The 8,653-nt window shown below is 33.5% G+C and overlaps 1 pseudogene; it reads left to right on the forward strand.

The window, feature by feature from the left end:
- The first annotated feature begins 980 nt into the window (after nucleotides 1-980).
- Nucleotides 981-7,776, forward strand: LOC134381604 (mortality factor 4-like protein 2; annotated as a pseudogene).
- Nucleotides 7,777-8,653: the final 877 nt, after the last annotated feature.

An 8,653-nucleotide genomic window follows, 5' to 3' on the forward strand; every position in this document is an offset into this window, starting at 1 on the left:
CTATCCTGATTTGATTATCACACATCGTATACATGTATTGAAATAATTATTTTGTTATAAAATTATTTAAAATAATTTTAATTTATTATTTAAAAATCATAGGTAGATTTTTTTATTTCTAATATTGCTACTTATATATTGGGAGCAATGAACACATTTATAATATGGACTTAATAAACTTTATCTTAGCCAATTCTATGTATTAATTTGTAATAGAGTATAATTTTTTCAATGTTTTAATGTTGAGCATAGGGCTTTTATATATATCACCAAATTTTCATTCTTTCTCTCTTTCTCACACACATACATGCACACACATACTTATTTGTTTCTCTCATTAGACTTCTCACAATGTTATTTGTTGATTTATGCCTTTTAAAGCTTTTGTAATTGCTAATTTTTTCACTACCTTTAATTTTTCTTTTAATTTTTCAATTTACTGTTATTTTTCTTTGCTTATTTAAATGAAATTTAATTCACTTTTCAGTATTTTTTTTCTGATGTGGACTTTTTCCATATAATGGGTAAAAATTTTTATTTCAGTGTAGATTTAATTTATATTTTCTTGCTATGAAGACAAATATATTATCTTATAAAAATACATGATTTCTCTTTCATTTGTTTCTTCTAAAATATGATGATTATATTGTTTTTCAAATTTTTTAATTGGGGATATTCTTGTCTGAGATTATTAGTGATTCACTAGCATCACCTGTGATGAGATTTTACTTCTGTAGCTGCTACATATACTGTAATCAAGATCCATGATGCATCTATACATGAAAAGATTTTTTTTACCAGATTATTGAAGCAGATAAATTATCCCAGAGCAGGAAGAAGTATGAAAAAATATTAGTTTGAACATATGCAAACATTTTATTAAATATTTCTAAAAATAGCTATTATTTGTATTATTTTATAATTAAAAAATATTTCTTATATTTCCCCAATTGTTAAAAATAATAAAATGGCTTGGCAGTATGCTCACCTTAGGTAAGTAAAAGTATTGTATAGGAGGGGAAAAATGGCTTGCTTCACTCTCCTAAGTTCTGCTGGGCTACAAATTAAATTAACATAAGGTAGTGCTGTATATGGAATACCACTCCAACCTCACTGAAGCTTAAATCCCCACTGTAACTGTTGAGAATGGGAAATCCTATTATGGTAATTGAAAGGTGGGGCCTTGAGGAGGTAATTAGATTGCAGGACCATGCCATAGTGAACGGATTAATAACGCTGGTCAGGGTCATGGTTCTGAGTGCTTTAAAAGGAGAGCACACGAGGAGGTTACTCTCTCTCTACTTCACCATTTTAAGCCATGTGAGACCCCCGGATCACTGTCACCACTACCAAGACCTTCACCAGATGTGTTACCTGGACTTTGAACTTCCCAGCCTTTGAAACCATAAGCGGTATATTTCATTTTCTTACAAATCACCCAGTTCCAGGTATTTTGTTATAAGCAACAGAAACAGACTAATACAGGAAGATTAATAGGTGAAAAATAATTTTAATTACATATAGATGCACAGGAGTCCCACAAAAATATGAAGACTCAAAAAGTGTCAGATGACTGAAATTTATATAGCATCCTGAGCTACAGAAAGGAATAGGGTCTTGAGACTTCTTGGGGGTGGTGAAGACAAATTATGGGGGGTGAGGGGAGAAAATGTATGGTGAATAAGCGTCACCTTTTTACTTAGATAAAAATCTCCCAGTGATAGAATTCGTCTGGAAGCAGCTCTCTTCCTCGTACAGATAGTTTTACTAATAAAAATTTCCTGTATAGATGTAAATTTTCTTTATAAAAAAGTTTTACACTTTATTTTAGAAAGTTGAGGGGGAGATAAAGAACTTCTCCTGAGTTGGCTGATTCTCAATTTCTTTGAGCTCAGAGTAATCAATATGCCATGGTGGCCTCTTTTGGGGTGATATATTCTAATAAATATCATTTATCAAAATTATATTTTATCAGGTTTGCTAAATGTAATATCATAATGTAGCATGTTAGTAAGTTTGTAGATAAAAGACCCAGTTCATGAGTTAAACTATCTTATTCACGTGGGCCTTACCTCTAAAGAATGCATAGGCACTCTGGTGTTTGCTGCTATTGAGTTCTATTTGTTCTCTGTGTGATTGTGTGCTTTGTTTGTTTGGTATATGGTTGATCAATATGTTTTGTTGTTGTTATCTGAAGCCCTGTTTTTATTTTTCTTGATATTAAAGAATAATACTTGAAAGCCCTATTATTTACACGACATATTGAGTTTTAACACTTAAATAACACCTTCTGATAGAAACTTTATTTACCATCATTATTATTCACTGTTTGGTCTGAGTTTTAAAAAATCAATGACTATAAATTTTGAAATAATGACAGAATATATGAACATACCTACTTTCTAAAAGAGTATTCTTGGAGAGACAGCTTTTGTATTTTTTTTCCCCTTTAGTTTGTTTATGTCTGAATTATAAGAGAGTGCTTGCTCACGGCTACATTTCTCAGGAATCAGAAGAGCTTGAGGAAGCTGAGGGGACTGTGTTCTGGGTCCAGCTGTCAAGAAAGAGCATGGCAGAGTTTGTTTTGGTGTTGTTTTTGTTCACTATCCTTTTGATCTTTGTCAGCACCTCTGTGTGTCAATGGTTCCAAAGTGTGAAAGATCGCCAGGACAGAAAGAAGCAACTGCCTCTGTTCACTTCACTGCCTTTCTATATATCTGAATTTCTTTTAGCAGAAGTTTATTTGGTTCTTTGATGGCTTATCCTATAAGAACAGATCCTCAGGGCCTACACTTTACCAGCCCCTACACTTAATAATCTGATTTTCTTGAATTTTCCAAAATACATGGGAAATTTAGCATTCTACTGTCAAAACCACGCTGAAAATATACTAGTAAATTACCTTTCTTCTTTCCTTCCTTCCTTCCTTCTTTCCTCTCTCTTTCTCTCTCTCTCTCCTGATTTTTGGGATTTTTGTTCCCCATTTCTCTGTCTTTTTTTTTTTTTTTCCTTTTTTCTCTCTATGACAACTCTTTGTCTCCCTTTGGTGGCAGAAGAACAAAGCCTGTTTCCATGAAAGAGGAATTTGTAAAGCAAAAGAATACACATTTAACATTTAGAAAATTCAAATAAATTAACTATTTAGAGAATTCTGAAATCAGCAGTGTTCCTACTTAAGAATTACAATGTCAATACTACTTTCAGTGTCCATATGATTCTGTAAGGGAAGAAAGAATAACCTGCATAGTTCTTAATTGAAACAGACCCCTGTCACAAAGAACAGATTAACAAGAAAAAACAAACAGAAGTTTATTAATATGTATATTTCATATACACATGAGTTCCACCCATGGAATGAGTAAAGAGGAGGCTTTGAATTTTAACGTCTAGCAACTTCAGCAAAGAACAGTACATTTTTATAAAAGTGACAAGACTAAGGAAAAAGGACCTCGAGTCTCTAGGGACAGCAACTTGCGGAAAAGCAAATAAATGGCTGATAAATGCCAGTTAGTAAAGCTTCTTAGTATAGATTTCTCTGGTACCATCTCCAGGCCTATAAGTCTAAAGTTGTCTTCAATGGTTAACCTTTCTTCTACCTGGCAGTAAGGAGGGAAGTATAGCTTTTGTCTTTGAAAATCTATATCCTGCTTTTAGGAAAATAGAAGCACAGAGACCTCTCCTACCTCTGCTTCTTAATTGTATTCAGCTAAGAAATCCTTCATATTACAACGTGTCATAATGTTCTAGTTTCCCACAATGCTCATATTAGTATATAATGCCATTCAAAAAAGATGTGTACAAAAATAATATTATTTGTTGTTAATGATTAAACCTACAGTCTAGATTGACAACCTTAAAGGGTTTACTATCCGAGGGTACTTCAAAAGTTCAAGGAAAGATTTGTATTATCTTTTAATTCTATTTTTTCATGAACTTTTTGAAGTACCCTCGTATAGACAAAAAATTACAGTGGGTATTTATTAAAATACATGCTTGTAAAATTAAAATATGTAAAACTAGGTATGACTATAAATTATTCAAATAGAGGCTTGTTATATTTTCTAATAAGAATAATATGACAGATAATTAGTTGTGTTAACTTTATTCTTAATTGGTTGTGTGAATATCTTAAATAATCCAATTTTTACACTGAACTGTACTAAAATATTAAAATGGTATTAGCCATTTTAGATTATAATAGATTATGGCATTTTTGTCATTTAGATTTTTAAGTTGTATACTAATTAAAAATTCCATATATTTGATCCTCATATCAAAAGTAAAAAATTTTCAAGCTTATAAATTGAGTTAAAAGAATTTTTAAAAGAGGGGTAGGGAATTTTTTATGCTATTTTAAGGGAGAAAAAGTAATTTGTTTTCCTCATCCATCTCAAGGTTTGTGGCTGACAACCCTGTAACAAAAGATTAACAAAGGGAAAGCATAACAAACGTATTCAACCAAAATTTTATGTGACATGGGAGCCTTCAGAAATGAAGACTTAAAGACCTAAGGAGAACTATGCATTTTTATTCTTAGGTTCAATGACAAATGGAAAGCCATGTAGAAGTATGACTGGACATAAAGGGGCTATGATTTAATGATAATAAACTGGGGGGAACTTAGCAAGGCTTGTTTGATCAAATTCTTCTTGGCCTCCAGGTAAAGGCAGGACACTTCTGGAATGAGAGAGAGTTAGACACTACTTTCAGGAGAGGTAGGTCAGAGAATTCCTTTATGATCACACTTCAGGGGAGAAAGGTGGGAGAAGGTCAGACTGATTATGCTTCTGCAGTTTTCTCAGTTACCAAAATGCCATATTTTGTTGTACCATGTTCTGAGCCCAGACACCATCCATCACAATAGTGGCATCAAACAATCCACTGTGAGTATTTCTCTATCATTGATGAAGCAAAGACTGAGGAAGAATGTCTACCTTCATATATTAAATTCAAGAAGGTAAGGAATTGTCGGTCATTTTTAGAAGTATTATCAGTGGCTTAAAGGTGTGCTCACAATTATAGATGTTTAAAATTGCTTATTATTCAAATGTGATCTTAAGTCTTCAGCCAATCTAAAACAGCAACTTATATCATCACTAAATAAATTTATTACAATTAAGAGATTTTCTTTAAGTCAAATTCAAATGTTAGAATATTAGTCCAATGCTTTGTCACTTGCTGGCAAATACTCTCTTTTTTCTCAGAATTTTCCTCAACATTCTTATTTTATTTTTTGGTCAGCTATTCATCTTGTGGTCACAGTGTACCACCCCTTTTATTCCTTGGCATTGAAGTCTATCTTCACTTTATTCATTGTCACAAGACTAGTTGAAATTGGTCTTTTGGAAAACATATTCACACTCTCACAGACAATAATAGTGTAGTTGCCTTTGGGGTTTTTTTGTTGTTGTTGTTGTTGTTTATTTGTTTGTTTGTTGCACTTTCCCCTCTAAGACTTTCTTAACTCAAAATTCCAGTGCTCTCAGGATTAAGAGACCAACAATGTTGAGGCCACAAAGATTTTTGGTGTTTTTTGTTTGTTTGTTTACCTTAAATTGCAGGTTCATGAGTCTGATGGGCTACACTCTAGCCAATAAATCCAGGCGCTTCACTCAACACTGCTTCTTTACTACTCTCTTGCCATGTACAGTCACATCAGGCAATGCATAGATAATCCCAAATAGGAAGGTGCATGTACCCAACATTTCCACTTATTCTGACTCCCCATCAAGTTATCCAAGTTTTATAACGTCTCACTACTCTACCCAAGTCTTAGACAAAGGAATAGATAACATTCATTTTGAATTTAGTGGTACGCAATTATAGTAGCAAATATTTTGTTAATATATCAACCTAAAGGCATTCTTTCTTATTTTGAAAAGCAAAGACAATACACACAGTAATTGAATGTAGAACAAACAGCTCTTATTTAAGAAAAATGTGTGTGTGTGTGTGTGTGTGTTTCGAAATCTATTTTGTTATACAGATATACCCCTTGTAGGTTCTGAATGAATTGCTAGATACTGATTTTAAAAGTTAGATCTATTCTGGATCATGCCAAAACCCTTTCACATATATTTTCAAACAGCATTTACATGAAAAAGAGAATCGTTAAAAATACATGGATGTGCTAAGAGGTAACCTGGGACAAGACCATCAGTGTCTGTTCAGTTCCTTAGGAAAGAAGATGAAAGATAACTACAGAGTCAAGATATATCATTTTTATTCTAAAAACATAGAACTAGCTTTTCATATGAAATATATTCTGTTTAATTGCTCTTAGGCACCCTTGAAAAACAACATTATTTAAGTAATTGCTACATGAATTTTCATAAATAAGAGTGTAGTTGGAGTTTATTATCACACCTTTGTTAAATGATTGCTTTCACAAGAAAAAATCACAATGATTGCTTGTGAAGTATATTTCTACCTTGCACAAAAAATGACTAAACCAAGAAAGTAATCCCAGGTGGGAAAGTCTATGGACAAGTGTATGTATGTTATTTTACTTAAACACTGAAGTGCTTCTAAATTTAATTTCCTGATTCTAGTATTCATGAAAACTTATTTTAAATTCATATATTTGACATTTAAATAATGAAACTTTGATGGCGGTTGTAGGAACGGCAGTGATCACACGTTGGCTGATAGGAAGAACTGGATTTCAGGTCACCATCAGAAAAATTAAGTTTGCTGTACAGTAAGGGTCAGATCTGATCCTGATGGTGAACCATCCCTTATTACACACTCTTGGGTTGTGTTTCCCACTTCATCCTTCCAGACCATCCCAGAAGATCTGTGAGATTCCATCTGGGAAATTACTGGAGTTCTTGGAAGGGAAAGAAGGGACATTGTTGATTGAATAAAAACAGGGTTGAATGAGTTCCAGAAAGCAGGTTCTCAAACTCGTGAACAACAACCTGCAGAAGAAGACAACTTCAAAAAACTAACTAGGAGCAACATGCAGAGAAGTAAGATGAGAACGGCCTCCTCAGGAAAGAAGACAGTTCAACCAACTCTCCCAGGAAGATGGGAGGGTCGTTCTGCAGAGAAGCCCCCTTCAGGATCTGTGAGGAAGACCAGAAAGAACAAACATAAAACTCCTGGAAACAGAGATGGTGGCAGTACCAGCGAAGCACCTCAGCCCCCCTTGGAAGAAAAGGGCCAGTGCAGACCCCACTGTTAAAAGTGAGGAGGCATTTAAGAATTGAATGAAGTTAAACTGAAGATTCCTGAAGAATTAAAACCATGGCTTGTTGAGGACTGGGACTTAGTTACCAGGCAGAAGCAGCTCTTTCAATTCCCTGCTAAGAAAAATGTAGATGCCATTCTGCAATAGTATGCAAATTGTAAGAAATTGCAGGGAAATGTCGATAATAAGGAATATGCAGTTAACGAAGTTGTGGCAGGAATAAAAGAATATTTCAAAGTGATGCTGGGCACTCAGCTGCTCTATGAATTTGAGAGGCCCCAGTATGCCGAAATCCTCTTGGCTCACCCTGATGTTCCAATATCTCATGTTTATGGAACGCCACACCTACTGAGGTTATTTGTAAGAATCGGAGCAATGTTGGCATTTATGCCCCTTGATGAGAAGAGCCTTGCATTATTGTTAGGTTGTTTGCATGATTTCCTAAAATATCTGGCAAAGAATTCCGCCTGTTTACTGCCAGTGATTACCAAGTGGCTTCTGCTGAGTACCTCCACAAAGCCCTGTGCGGGTCTCCTGACCGCTCACTGTTATGTTTAGTATCTATAAACATATTTGATTGTTAAGTCTTTTTCTTGTACAATTGATGTTCTTTAAAATTGTTAATGTATAACAGGGCTTCTATTTCAGTTTATTTTCTGTTCTGTTTAAAACAGAAAATAAAAGGAGTGCAAGCTCCTTTTCTCATTTCAAAGTTGCTGCCAGTGTATGCAGTAATTAGACAAAGAAGCATTCAGTAGAACATTTTATTGCCTGGTTGACAATATTGCTTGGATGGTGGTGGTTCTTTCTCTTTGACACTACACAGTTTTCTAATATGTGTTAATGCTACATAACAAAACACCCTGATTCCTAGTGTTCAACTTAATGTATATACCTGAAAAGCAACGCATTTGTGCTTTTTTTTTTTTTTTAATGGTGTTTGAAGTAAAACAGCTCATCCTGTCTGTGAGTCCATCTATGTTGTTCCTTAGGTATTCTATCTTTGCTCAAATTGTTGAAAGATGGTTTATTTTATGGTTTTTATATTTGAGTCTAATGCATGTTCTAACATGATAGAAGCAATGCATTATTGTGTAGCCATGATTATCTGCAAAAAACTGATATTTTAGGAATTCTATTTTAGATCTTAAAATTTGTTTCTAAATTTTTGCAAAAAAAATAATATAAACATCAAGAGATGCTAGATTACATGAAATATTGTAAAGTATGACAAAGATTAAATAAGTATATATTATAACTAATTGATTTTGAGGTATCTAAATAAAACTTAAATAGTGTGCACTTAATTAAATTGTTTATCTTTGTGAAAGATTATTATTTATTATAGTGGTATTAAAGAAATTAAATTTTTGAAAAGCGTGCCATAATATCAGTTTAATTTGGGAATCTTTCCCAACTTGTTTAGGTTCCATGCTTATATGGAATTCTCAAACTCTGTTA

This window comes from Cynocephalus volans, chromosome 7, assembly GCF_027409185.1.
Source record: "Cynocephalus volans isolate mCynVol1 chromosome 7, mCynVol1.pri, whole genome shotgun sequence".
Classification (NCBI taxonomy): Eukaryota; Metazoa; Chordata; class Mammalia; order Dermoptera; family Cynocephalidae; genus Cynocephalus; species Cynocephalus volans.